This window comes from Schistocerca cancellata, chromosome 5 (assembly GCF_023864275.1).
Source record: "Schistocerca cancellata isolate TAMUIC-IGC-003103 chromosome 5, iqSchCanc2.1, whole genome shotgun sequence".
In the NCBI taxonomy this organism is placed as follows: Eukaryota; Metazoa; Arthropoda; class Insecta; order Orthoptera; family Acrididae; genus Schistocerca; species Schistocerca cancellata.
The window spans coordinates 313,853,109-313,866,833 of record NC_064630.1 but is presented as its reverse complement, the minus strand read 5'-3'; the positions used below and the strand labels follow the sequence as shown (position 1 = coordinate 313,866,833).

At 46.4% G+C, this 13,725-nt stretch overlaps 1 protein-coding gene across 2 annotated transcripts in view; it reads left to right on the top strand.

The window, feature by feature from the left end:
• LOC126188855 (piwi-like protein Siwi) overlaps positions 1 to 13,725 on the top strand; it is a 167,476-nt gene that overhangs the window by 32,792 nt on the left and 120,959 nt on the right. The gene's annotated exons all lie outside the window — the stretch shown is intronic.

Genomic DNA, 13,725 nt, shown 5'->3' with positions numbered 1-13,725 from the left:
TACGTAGGAGGGAGCAATATATTACTTGACTCTTCGGTGAAGGTATGTTCTTGTAACTTCAACAAAAGCCCGTACCGAGCTACTGAGCGTCTCTCCCTCAGAGTCTCCCACTGGAGTTTATCTATCATCTCCGTAACGCTTTCGCGATTTCTAAATGATCCTGTAACGAAGCATGCTGCTCTCTGTTGGATCTTCTCTATCTCTTCTATCAACCCTATCTGGTACAGATCCCACACTGCTGAGCAGTATTCGAGCAGTGGGCGAACAAGCGTACTGTAACCTACTTCCTTTGTTTTCGGATTGCATTTCCTTAGGATTCTTCCAATGAATCTCAGCCTGGCATCTGCTTTACCGACGACCAACTTTATATGATCATTCCATTTTAAATCACTCCTAATGCGTACTCCCAGATAATGTATGGAATTAACTGCTTCCAGTTGCTGACCTGCTATATTGTAGCTAAATAATAAAGGATCTTTCTTTCTATGTATTCGCAGCACATTACACTTGTCTACATTGAGATTCAATTGCCATTCCCTGCACTATGCCTCAATTTGCTGCAGATCCTGCATTTCAGTACAATTTTCCATTGTTACAACCTCTCGATATGCCACAACATCATCCGCAAGAAGCTTCAGTGAACTTCCGATGTCATCCACAAGGTCATTTATGTATATTGTGAATAGCAACCGTCCTACGACACTCCCCTGCGGCACACCTGAAATTACTTTTACTTTGGAAGACTTTTCTCCATTGAGAATGACATGCTCTGTTCTGTTATCTGGGAACTCTTCAATTCAATCACACAATTGGTCTGATAGTACATATGCTCTTACTTTGTTCATTAAACAACTGTGGGGAAGTGTATCGAACACCTTGCGGAAGTCAAGAAACACGGCATCTACCTGGGAACCTGTGTCTATGGCCCTCTGGGTCTCGACGAATAGCGTGAGCTGGGTTTCACACGATCGTCTTTTTCGAAACCCAAGCTGATTCCTACAGAGTAGATTTCTAGTTTCCAGAAAAGTCATTATACTCGAACATAATACGTGTTCCAAATTCTACAACTGATAGACGTTAGAGACATTGGTCTATAGTTCTGCACATCTGTTAAAGTCCCTTCTTGAAAACGGGGATGACCTGTGCCCTTTTCCAATCCTTCGGAACGCTACGCTCTTCTAGAGACCTACGGTACACTGCTGCAAGGAGGGGGCAAGTTCCTTCGCGTACTCTGTGTAAAATCGAACTGGTATCCCATCAGGTCCAGCGGCCTTTCCTCTTTTGAGCGATTGTAATTGTTTCTCTATCCCTCTGTCATCTATTTCGATATCTACCATTTTGTCATCTGTGCGACAATCTGGAGAAGGAACTACAGTGCAGTCTTCCTCTGTGAAACAGCTTTGGAAAAAGACATTTAGTATTTCGGCCTTTAGTCTGTCAGCCTCTGTTTCAGTACCATTTTGGTCACAGAATGTCTGGACATTTTGTTTTGATCCACCGACCGTTTTGACACGACCAAAATTTCTTAGGATTTTCTGCCAAGTCAGTATATAGAACTTTACTTTCGAATTCATTGAACTCCTCTTGCATAGCCCTCCTCACACTACATTTCGCTACGTGTAATTTTTGTTTGTCTGCAAGGCTTTGGCTATGTTTATGTTTGCTGTGAAGTTCCCTTTGCTTCTGCAGCAGTTTTCTAACTCGGTTGTTGTACCACAGTGGCTCTTTTCCATCTCGTACGATCTTGCTTGGCACATACTTATCTAACACATATTGTACGATGGTTTTGAACTTCGTCCACTGATCCTCAACACTATCTGTACTTGAGACAAAACTTTTGTGTTGAGCCATCAGGTATGCTGAAATCTGCTTTTTGTCGCTTTTGCTAAACAGAAAAATCTTTCTACCTTTTTTAATATTTCTATTTACGGCTGAAATCATCGATGCGGTAACCGCTTTATGATCACTGATTCCCTGTTGTGCGTTAACTGTTTCAAATAGTTCGGGTCTGTTTGTTACCAGCAGGTCTAATATGTTATCGCCACGAGCCGGTTCTCTGCTTAACTGCTCAAGGTAGTTTTCAGATAAAGCCCTTAAAAAAATTTCACTGGATTCTTTGTCCCTGCCACCCGTTATGAAACGTTTGAGTCTCCCAGTCTATATCCGGCAAATTAAAATCTCCACCCAGAACTATAACATGGTGGGGAAATCTACTCGAAATATTTTCCAAATTATCCTTCAGGTGCTCACCCACAACAGCTCCTGAGCCAGGAGGCCTATAGAGACATCCAATTACCATGTCTGAGCCTGCTTTAACCGTGACCTTCACCCAAATTATTTCACATTTCGGATCTCCGTCAATTTCCTTCGATACTATTGCACTTCTTATTGCTATAAACATGCCTCCCCCCTTCACTGTCCAGCCTGTCTCTGCGGTATACATTCCAATCTGAGTTTAGAATTTCATTACTGTTTACATCTGGTTTCAGCCAACTTTCTGTCCCTAGTACTATGTGGGCATTGTGACCGTTTATTAATGAGAGCAGTTCTGGGACCTTTCTATAGACGCTCCTGCAGTTTACTATTAGCACATTAAACATTGTTATTCCCTGATGCATTTTGCCTACTCCTACCTTGCTGTGTCTCAGGAGGCGTCTTGTCGGGCCTAGGGAGGGAATTCTCTAACCTGAAAAACCCACATGTGAACTCCACACATACTTCGGTACCCTTGTAGCCACTTCCTGCATGTAGTGCATGCCTGACCTATTCAGGGGGACCCTACATTTCTCCACCCGATAGCGGAGGTTGAGAAATTTGTACCCCAGATCTCTGCAGAATTGTCTGAGCCTCTGGTTTAAGCCTTCCACTCAGCTCCAAACCAGAGGACCGCAATCGGTTCTGGGAATGATACGACAAATAGTTAGCTCAGATTCCACCCCGCCAGCAAGGCTTTCCACTATCTTAGTATTGCCCCGGTTTGGTAATATCGTAAATCCGAGGCTGATGCACAGAGCAGTCTGACTTATAGTGGGGAAGTGTGTAGTCTCCACGTGACCCGTTTTTACATTTAGTGATTTTGCTGTTTCCTCTTCGTTTTACTGTTCTCACGTCAAATGAAAACAAAATGGATTTTTGTGGCTGGGAGCTATCAAGTGAATTAAAATACATTCATATAATTACAGAAGGCTAATATACGTTATTAGTTTCAGATTTTATTTTATTTCCACTTTTCTGACAGCCAAGCATTAATCAGCTTGTAGAACAATGAAGTTATTTGTGTCGGTTTGCTAAAGAAATTTGTAATCTTTTATGCTGAATCAGTCAATGTGTTTCAAACTAAGTGTTTAGTTCCACACTATTGGCTAATTTCAACTGCTCGCTGCATTTCAAGTGCACGTTTTCATCTTCTAGCACATATGGCATTATGCCTTAATAAAGAATCAAAATGAGTTAATACAGTACTGGTACTCCAAGAAAATTTACATCCCGAAACCCACACTGAAAAGGTTAATGTCAGGCCGATGTCTACTTCATTGGGAATCTGGCTATACGAATGTGCTCTTCAAGTATGCACTTTAAATGTGCCATTTTAGTATGGTTCACAAAATTCCGATGTTGTTGGAGTATCCTCTGATGTCTCTTCTCTTTTATGACATAATATAAGATCTTTTAATGTTTTACACGTACGAACATACGAACTTCCTGTGGCATTCCTCTGGATCCCAGGGCATGTTGGTATACACGGAAATGAGGCAGCCGATGTAGTGGCAAAGGCTTCTCTCTCTCTCTCTCTCTCTCTCTCTCTCTCTCTCTCTCTCCCTCTCTCTCTCTCCCTCTCTCTCTCTCTCTCTCTATCCCCCCCCCCCCCCCCCCCCCCCCCTGCGGGTCCGGGGTTTAGAATAGGCCCGAGGTATTCCTGCCTGTCGTAAGAGGCGACTAAAAGGAGTCCATCCCCCTCCCGGTGGTAGTTAGCGCCTGCGTCCGGAGACGGACGGTTCCACGACCTATAATTGTGGTCTTTTTGGTTTTTCACTTCTCGTTTCTTCCTTCCTTTTGTTAGTTCCCTTCTTTGCTCTTCTCAACCTCACTGTCTTCCTTACTCTTTCCCTTGACTTCTCCTTGCCTTCTTCTCCTTGCCTTCTTCTCCTTGCCTTCTCCTTGCCTTCTCTGGTCTCCGCCTCGGCGTTTGAGACAGTCTGTCCTCTTTCTCCCTCTCTCTCTTCTTTTTCCTCTTCTTCCTCCCTCCCTGTGCGTGCCTGAAGGCCGACCCACGCGTTCGCACGCGTAGCCGGTGACGGGGTAACGCGTAATTCCCCGCCCTGGGTAGACATGTAAGGCACGCGCGTACCCCCTGGTAAAGGCCAGGCCCGGGGAGGGGTGATTGCCTGAGCTGATACCTTCTGACCATGCCGATTGGTCCCTCCGTCTGTTTCTCGGGAGGTGTGACCTGAGGTGTAAACATTCACCTAAGGCGGGAGTGCCCTCTGAGAGGGTCCCCACAAGGAAGGAGCGCACCATCGGAGACGCTGGCAATCATGGGGGATTCCTCCGCAATGGATTCTACTCCATCTCTCTCGACTTCTGCCCAAAAACGGAAACGTGACCAGCCACTAGTGACAAAAGTACTACCGCCTGCCCCACAGTTCCTCGTCGTTTCTCGATCTGAGGACGGAAAGGATTTTTCCTCTGTCAACCCTTTCGTTATCCAGAAGGGCGTAGATGCCATAGCCGGATCTGTCAAATCTTGTACCAGGTTGCGTAACGGTACCTTATTACTAGAAACTGAGAGTGCCTTTCAGGCACAAAAACTGCTTCGGGCCACACTCCTGTACACGTTCCCTGTCCGGGTGGAGGCCCACCGAACTTTGAATTCGTCTCGTGGTGTAGTCTATACTAGCTCCCTCGATGGATTGACTGACGAGGAGATTCAATCTTTCCTCGCTGAGCAGGGCGTGACGGCTGTCCATAGGGTCATGAAAAAGGTCAACAATGACCTTGTACCGACCCGGACACTTTTCTTGACCTTCAATAGTGTTAAGCTGCCATCGCGCATCAAGGCGGGCTAAGAGGTTATTTCTGTTCGCCCCTATGTCCCGACACCTACGCGCTGCTACCAGTGTCAGCGTTTCAATCACACTCGACAGTCTTGTTCCAATGCGGCTAAATGTGTCACTTGTGGCAGGGATGCCCATGAGGGTGACTGTCCACCTCCGTCTCCTCGTTGTGTGAACTGTCAGGGTGACCATGCCGCATCCTCCCGCGACTGTCCTGTCTATAAGGAAGAACGCTGTATCCAAGAAATTCGGGTCAAAGAGAAAGTGTCCACCTCGGCTGCTCGCAAGCTATTGGCTAGTAGGAAGCCCGCGCTGCTCCCAGCGGGGAAATACAGTACTGTCCTCGCCTCTCCTCGGACTACCAGGGAGGTAGCAACCCAGACATGCGATCTGACCTTCAGCACCACGGTCGTCCGTTCGGCCAGTGCTAAGATCGTGCGGTGGACGTCTCCTCTTCCTCCCATCACCCCACAGACACCAGCCCCTTCATCAGCTTCTGCTAAGACAAAGACCCCGAAGTCAGATGCACGGGCCTTCAAGAAGGAACCGTCCCGTGCAGACTTCCTACGTACCTCAACCTCCCAGCCTTCGACCGGTACTTCCACCAAACGTCCTTCCAAAAAGGCTCATAGGAAGCACAGTTCTCCTTCTCCGCCACGGCGCATTTCTTCTCCTGCGCCACCCAGCGGTTGCCGCCCCAGGCCGTCATCCGTTTCGCCTGGCCGCACCGCTGGTAGCCGTACATCTGGCCGTTCACCGGCGGAGGAAGCTCCCCCTCCCGGCCATCCTCCCGAGATGGCCGATGAACCTATGGACCCAATGGACGATGACTGTCCACCTACTGATGGCGGCGGCAGTGCTCGCTCGAAGCCAGGCCCTCAGCGGCCTTCGAGGTGACCCCTTCTTTCATCTTCCTTTTCTTACGATGGCACTTATTCACTGGAATATTCGCAGCATTCGCTCCAACCGAGAGGACTTGAAGTTGCTGCTCCGCTTGCACCGTCCGCTCGTCGTAGCCCTCCAGGAAACGAAGCTACGCCCATGCGATCAAATTGCCTTGGCACACTACACCTCTGTGCGTTTTGACCTACCCCCTGTGGTAGGTATCCCAGCTCATGGAGGGGTTATGTTGCTGGTCCGGGATCATATTTACTATGATCCCATACGTTGCACACCGGCCTGCAGGCAGTTGCCATCCGCATTACTCTCCCCACTTTTACGTTTTCCTTTTGTACCGTTTACGCTCCATCGTCATCTGCCGTTACCAGGGCAGACATGATGCAACTTATTGCTCAGCTACCTGCACCATTTTTGTTAACTGGAGACTTCAATGCCCACCATCCCCTTTGGGGCTCTCCAGCATCCTGCCCGAGGGGCTCCTTGTTAGCAGACCTTTTCAACCAGCTCAATCTTGTCTGCCTCAATACTGGCGCCCCTACTTTTCTTTCGGACACATCTCACACCTATTCGCATTTAGACCTCTCTATATGTACTCCCCAACTTGCACGCCGGTTTGAGTGGTATGCACTTTCCGATACATATTCGAGCGACCACTTCCCGTGTGTTATCCATCTCCTGCAGCATACCCCCTCTCCGTGCTCATCTAGTTGGAACATTTCCAAAGCAGACTGGGGGCTCTTCTCTTCCAGGGCGACCTTTCAGGATCAAACCTTCACAAGCTGCGATAGTCAGGTTGCACACCTCACGGAAGTCATTCTCACTGCTTCTGAATATTGCATCCCTCACCCTACTTCTTCTCCACGTCGCGTACCGGTCCCCTGGTGGACCGCAGCATGTAGAGACTTTTTACGTGCTCGTCGACGTGCTTTACGCACATTTAAACGCCACCCTACAGTGGCGAATTGTATCAATTATAAACGATTACGTGCTCAGTGTCGTCGTATTATTAAAGAAAGCAAGAAAGCCAGCTGGGCTGCTTTCACAAGCACCTTCAACAGTTTTACTCCTTCTTCTGTTGTCTGGGGTAGCCTGCGCCGGCTATCTGGCACTAAGGTCCACTCACCAGTTTCTGGCTTGAAGGTCGCGAATGACGTCCTTGTGGCCCATGAGGCTGTCTCCAATGCCTTCGGCGGCTTTTCCCAGAGGTTTCGAGCTCCGCTCATTACCACCCTGCCTTCCTCCCCCGCAAACAGGCAGAGGAGGCTCGGCCACCTAACTTCCGCTCCTAGAATTGTGAAAGTTATAATGCCCCATTCACCATGCGGGAACTCGAAAACGCACTTGGCCGATCACGGTCCTCCGCTCCAGGGCCTGATTCTATTCATATTCAGATGCTGAAGAACCTTTCTCCTGCGGGTAAAGGTTTTCTTCTTCGTACATACTATCGCATCTGGATTGAGGGACATGTTCCCGCATGCTGGCGCGAGTCTATTGTTGTCCCGATTCCTAAGCCGGGGAAGGACAAGCACTTGCCTTCCAGTTATCGACCTATCTCGCTTACCAGCTGTGTCTGTAAAGTGATGGAGCGAATGGTTAACTCTCGATTGGTTTGGCTGTTCGAGTCTCGACGCCTACTTACCAATGTACAATGGGGATTTCGTAGGCGCCGCTCTGCTGTTGACCATCTGGTTACCTTGTCGACCTTCATTATGAATAACTTCTTGTGGAAGCGCCCGACCGCGGCTGTGTTCTTTGATTTGGAGAAGGCTTACGACACCTGTTGGAGGGCAGCATTCTCCGCACCATGCATACATGGGGCCTTCGCGGTCGCCTCCCTCTTTTTATTCGTTCCTTTTTAATGGATCGACAGTTCAGGGTACGTGTGGGTTCTGTCCTGTCCGACACCTTGCGCCAGGAGAATGGGGTGCCACAGGGCTCAGTTTTGAGCGTCGCCCTCTTCGCCATCGCGATCAATCCAATAATGGATTGCCTCCCAGCTGATGTATCGGGCTCCCTTTTTGTGGACAATTTTACCATCTATTGCAGCGCGCAGTGTACACGTGTCCTGGAGCGCTGTCTTCAGCGTTCTCTTGACCGTCTTTACTCCTGGAGTGTCGCCAATGGCTTCCGTTTTTCTGCCGAGAAGACGGTTTGTATTCACTTCTGGCGCTACAAAGAGTTTCTCCCACCGCCCTTACGACTCGGTCCCGTTGCTCTCCCAATCGTGGAGACAACCAAATTTTTAGGCCTTACATTTGACAGGAAACTTAGCTGGTCTCCACATATTTGGCCGCCCGTTGTACCCGTTCTTTAAATGTCCTCCGTGTTCTCAGTGGTATGTCGTGGGGAGCGGATCGAACCGTCCTACTTCGTCTATATCGGTCGATCGTCCGCTCCAAGCTGGATTATGGGAGCTTCGTATACTCCTCTGCACGGCCATCCATCTTACGCCGCCTCAACTCCATACAACATCGGGGTTTACGACTTGCGATTGGAGCATTTTATACTAGTCCCGTAGAGAGTCTTCATGCTGACGCTGGCGAATTGCCACTCACCTACCGGCGCGATATACTGCTTTGTCGGTATGCCTGTCGGCTACTGTCAATGCCCGACCATCCGTCTTATCGTTCCTTTTTTGACGACTCTCTCGACCATCAATACGGGTTGTATGTCTCTGCCCTGCTACCCCCTGGAGTCCGCTTTCGTCGCCTCCTTCAACACCTTAATTTTTCACTCCCTGCAACCTTTCGAGTGGGCGAGAGCCACACGCCACCTTGGCTCCAGGCTCAGGTCCGCGTTCACCTTGACCTCAGCTCGCTCCCAAAAGAGGTTACCCCCGGTTCGGTCTACCACTCCCGTTTTTTGGAACTTCGTTCGAAGTTCATCAACATGACTTTCATTTATACAGATGGCTCTAAGACCAATGACGGGGTCGGGTGTTCCTTTATTGTCGGGGCACAAAGTTTCAAATACCGGCTCCATGGCCATTGTTCGGTCTTCACAGCTGAGCTCTTTGCCCTCTACCAGGCTGTTCTTTACATCTGCCGCCACCGACATTCTGCTTATGTCATCTGCTCCGATTCCCTGAGCGCCATCCAGAGCCTCAGTGATCCATACCCGGTTCACCCTTTCATACACCGGATCCAACGCTCTCTTCAGCAGCTGGTGGACGTCGGTTCTCCGGTTAGCTTTATGTGGGTTCCTGGCCATGTCGGTATCCCTGGGAACGAAGCTGCAGATGCCGCGGCCAAGGCTGCGGTCCTCCAGCCTCGGACAGCTTCTTGTTGTGTCCCTTCGTCCGATTTTAGCAGGGTCATTTGTCGGCGCGTCGTGTCGCTGTGGCATGCCGATTGGGCTGCACTTACCAACAACAAGCTACGGGCCTTAAAACCTCTTCCCGTGGCTTGGACGTCCTCCTCACGCCGTTCTCGGCGGGAGGAGGTAGTTTTGGCCCGGTTAAGAATTGGACACTGCCGGTTCAGCCATCGCCATCTGCTGACGGCTGCGCCGGCGCCGTTCTGCCCATGTGGGCACTTGCTGACGGTTCGACACATTTTAATGTCCTGTCCAGATTTTAACACACTGCGTCTAGATCTTAACCTGCCAAGTACTTTCGATGCCATTTTAGCGGATGACCCACGAGCAGCTGCTCGTGTTCTTCGTTTTATCAATTTGACAAACCTCTCTAAGGACATTTGATGATGCTGTTTTTTAATCCTATGTCTGTCAGTCTGTCTTTTATCGTGTTTTCCCTTTTAGTTGTTGTTGTCAACTTGTGCCTCGCGGTGCATTCTTAGAGTAGTCAGGGCACTAATGACCATTGAAGTTGTGCGCCCCAAAACCACAAAAAAGAAAAGAAAAAAAAAGAAAAAAAAACTCTGTCTTCCCCGGCCCATTGTTCACACGGTTCCTTTTGGCGATCTGCAGAGTGTTTTATGTCATCGTGTTCGTCTTTTATGGTCTGCGCTTCCCAATAATAAATTATGGGACCTGAAACCTCTTCCCTGTGCTTGGACTTCTTCCTCTCGGCCTCGTCATGAGGAGGCAGTTTTAACTAGACTCCAGATTGGGCACTGTATTTTTAGCCATTGACATCTTTTAAGTGCCAATCCTCCCCTGCTTTGCCACCACTGCTTTCAGTTGTGAACGGTGAAACACCTTTTACTTCAGTGCACCTATTTTAATCCACTACTTGCCCATTTACAGCTGCTGCCTGATACATCTTCCCTTTTAGCAGACGACGTGCTCAGCCGATCAAGCCCTTGAGTTTACCAGTGCTCAGCCGATCAAGCCCTTGAGTTTACCAGTGTCACTGAGATGACATCGGCCACTTGAAGCTCTTTCTGGGGAAAACAACCTCCCTTCAATAGCAATTTTCTAACATTTCTTTCCACTTTTAGTTTCCGTCCTTGAGTTTCGCTCCCATTGCTGCTGATATCAATTTCGATTTTTTACCCTTCACTAAGCCACAGAATGGGTGCTTATGATCGTAGCAGTTTTGCACCCAAAAACCATAATAAAAATAAAGAAAAAACTCATGTCCTATGCTCTGAATATCTGCTGTCATTGGCTGGTGAGATGATGTGACCTTAGCTGTGATTGTCTTGCAGAAGCATATTGCTTAGCACAATCTCGATTTCAGTGCTTTGGAAACCAGTGTGCTGTATTTGGTGGAATTCATATTTATAGTTCTGTTATATGAAAATCTGTAGTGTACATGTTGCTGTGCATCAAAGATTTTTCCAAAACACAGTTTTTTTTGCTGGGTTTAGTTTCCTAAAGTGCCGGGAAGCTCTATGCTGGTATATAAAAGTTTTACCATTCAAAGGAGTAATAAGTTGCACAGCTTTGAGGGATAGTACGTTGTCACTTTCCATGCAAATAAAAGTATTTTCCCTCAGGAAAAAGTGTATTTTTAACATTCATATCTGACGAGTGTTTTTCTTGTACACAGATACACCTTGTTAAAGCAAGCTATCAGTATTGATAATCGGTTTTCGTTACTTTAATCTATTCTTAATGTTGTGTTGACCTCCAATTTCGTTCTCTCTTTGCTTTAGTTACTTAGAATTTAGTAGTCTTCTCGTCAATAGATGCATTCCTGCTTGAGAATTGTTATTCTTGATGCAGGAATAAATCTTGTGATGAGAGAAACTGACTAAATTTCGACTGGCTAAAGCAAAGAGATAAAGAAATTGGTCAGTATCTATAGACTGAAGAAAAAAATCACAACACCAAAAAATAATTAATGTAGAGCAATTAAATTTCAGGAATACATTTATCTAGGTAACATATTTAAGTGATTAACATTGCAAGATCACATATTAATGTAAGTGCATCATAAGTCATTGCAAATATGAAATGCTGATACATTAACAACTGGGGTAATTGTCAGAATGTTGAATGCAGCCATGCAAACATGCATGTACTGCATTGTAGAGGTGCCAGTTCCATGCTTGTTGCCCTTGGTTGGCCTATACAGTGATGATGAATGCTGTTTCTCTATGTCACTGGAGTTCTTGTCCAATGATGTCCTATGTGTGCTAAAGAAGACAGATCTGGTGATCAAGGAGGTCAAGTCAACATCTCGACACTGTAGCATGTTAGGTTAAAACAGCGGTATGTGGGTGAACATTGCCCTGTCGGAAAACACCCCCTGGAATGCTGTTCGTGAATGGCAGCATAACAGGTCTAATGACTAGATTGATGTACAAATTTGTACTCGGGGGTTCATGAGACAACCAAGAGACTGCTCCTGCTGTCATACGAAATTGCATCCCAGATCATAACTCGAGGTGTAGGTCAAGTGTGTTAAGCATGCCGACAAGTTTGTTGCAGTCCCTCAGCTGGTCTCCTAACTAACACAACGTAACTTCACCCTACCCTCCAGTGGGCTCTCACTTGACAGTACTGAAGTCGAAAATGCTGATGGCTTGGTGTCAGTGGAATTCATGCTACAATGCCTCTGGCTTGGAGCTGTCTGTTTAGTAACAAATTTGTAACAGTTTGTTGTGTCATTGTGGTGCCAAGTGCTGCTCAAATTGTTGCTGCAGCCATATGCCAATCACAGTGGTCTTCTCTCTTGTTAGTGCCATGTGGCCGTCCAGGGCCCGGTCTTCATGCACCCACACAATCTTGTGACCATTGCTGCCAGCTACTGTAAACAGTGACAACATTCCTCCCAAGCCTTTCTGCAATATGACAGGAGGAACATCCAGCTTTTCATAGCCCTTATTACATGACTTCATTCACAGTGAGGTATTGATAATGGTGTCTTTGTTGCCTTAGAGGCATTCTTGACAAACAAAACTCACCAAGTCCAGTCTCACATGTACTTAATGCTGACAACCATTGTGGTGTGTATTTAAAGCAAACCTGATTTGGATCCTCATAGCGGTGCTACTAGTTCCACTCTTGTGCGAGTGGCGGGAAATTTGAATAATCATAATCTTTCAGATATAGAAACATAGTTGACAACTCAAGTTGCACAATTCCGTGGTAATATGATATTTTTTCTGTCAGTGTATAAGGAAAATATGCCGTTGTAACAATAGAGAAAGAACTGTGCAATATAGACTTTGAAAGACTGGCACTATAAAGCTGAAGATGTATGAAAAAACCAGCCAAAGTAGTAGTAGTTGGAAAATTGTTCAAAGTTATCACTTCTCCTTCCTTGGTTGCTTTGTCTTTGTGTCTTGTAGCTTTGTTATGCCAGTCTCACCAAAGTCTATATTGTACCATTATTCTGTATTGTAACAACAGTGTATTTGCACTTATTTTCAAACATATTGAATAATCTTTACAACCTGAGCCACAGGAAATAAGGGGACATCTGTTTTCTTTTCTTTCTTGGAGTACTCCCTTACTAAGTGCACAGATTCGTGGAGCTGGCTGACAATGAGTAGCATGCTTTTTCTTCCTGTTTTTAATTTCAGTTGCTTGGTTTGGATTGCAGTGCGCTTGATTTGAAATGGATTGAAATGGAATAGAAGTGAATAAACACAGTGAACCACAAACTAGAGTTAAACAAAGAAAAAAAAATAGCCAAAATGACATGGCAGGAACTAACTATATTTCACACACATTAGCACATGGGTTGGAGCACGGCAATGTGACTCGAGTTGACTGCTAAAGTGCCATCTGTCATTGGTTGCCTTCCTACACTCTAGGCAGTTAAACAATGCGACTAAACTGTCTGTACCAAAGTCTTGTCTCCCGGGATATATAGGTATCTCTAACTCTTGTTTCTGCCAATCCTAATAAATTTTGTCTGTGTGCTCTACGTATTGTTTGCTCATCAGACTGTTCATTTCATTCAACAGAACCTATAATTACTCCTCACTTTCAGTGAGGATAGCAACTTAAATCAATGAATCTTATTATTAATATCCTTTCTCCCAGAAAGTGAACCTCACTTTTGGTACTTCCTTTATTGCTGTCATTACTTCTTCGATGTACAGGTTGAAAAATTAAGTATAGACTGCATCCCTGTCTTACACTATTTTTGTCAGAGCCCTTACTAAAAAGAATAAAATAAAGTTGAAGTTGCACTGGTAATCTATTATGTTGTGATTGGATGAACTTGTTGTTGAAACACAATGTTTTGTTTCCTTCTGCAGAAGATGTCTCCAACAATATTGTAACTTCGACTCCCATGCAAAGGCGTGATGTCATATGTTTTGAATAGTAGAGTGCAATTGGCTGTTGTTGGCTGCTGTCGCACGCTGTTGCTATCACTTCATGGTGGAAGTCTGGGACATATCTTCAGCAT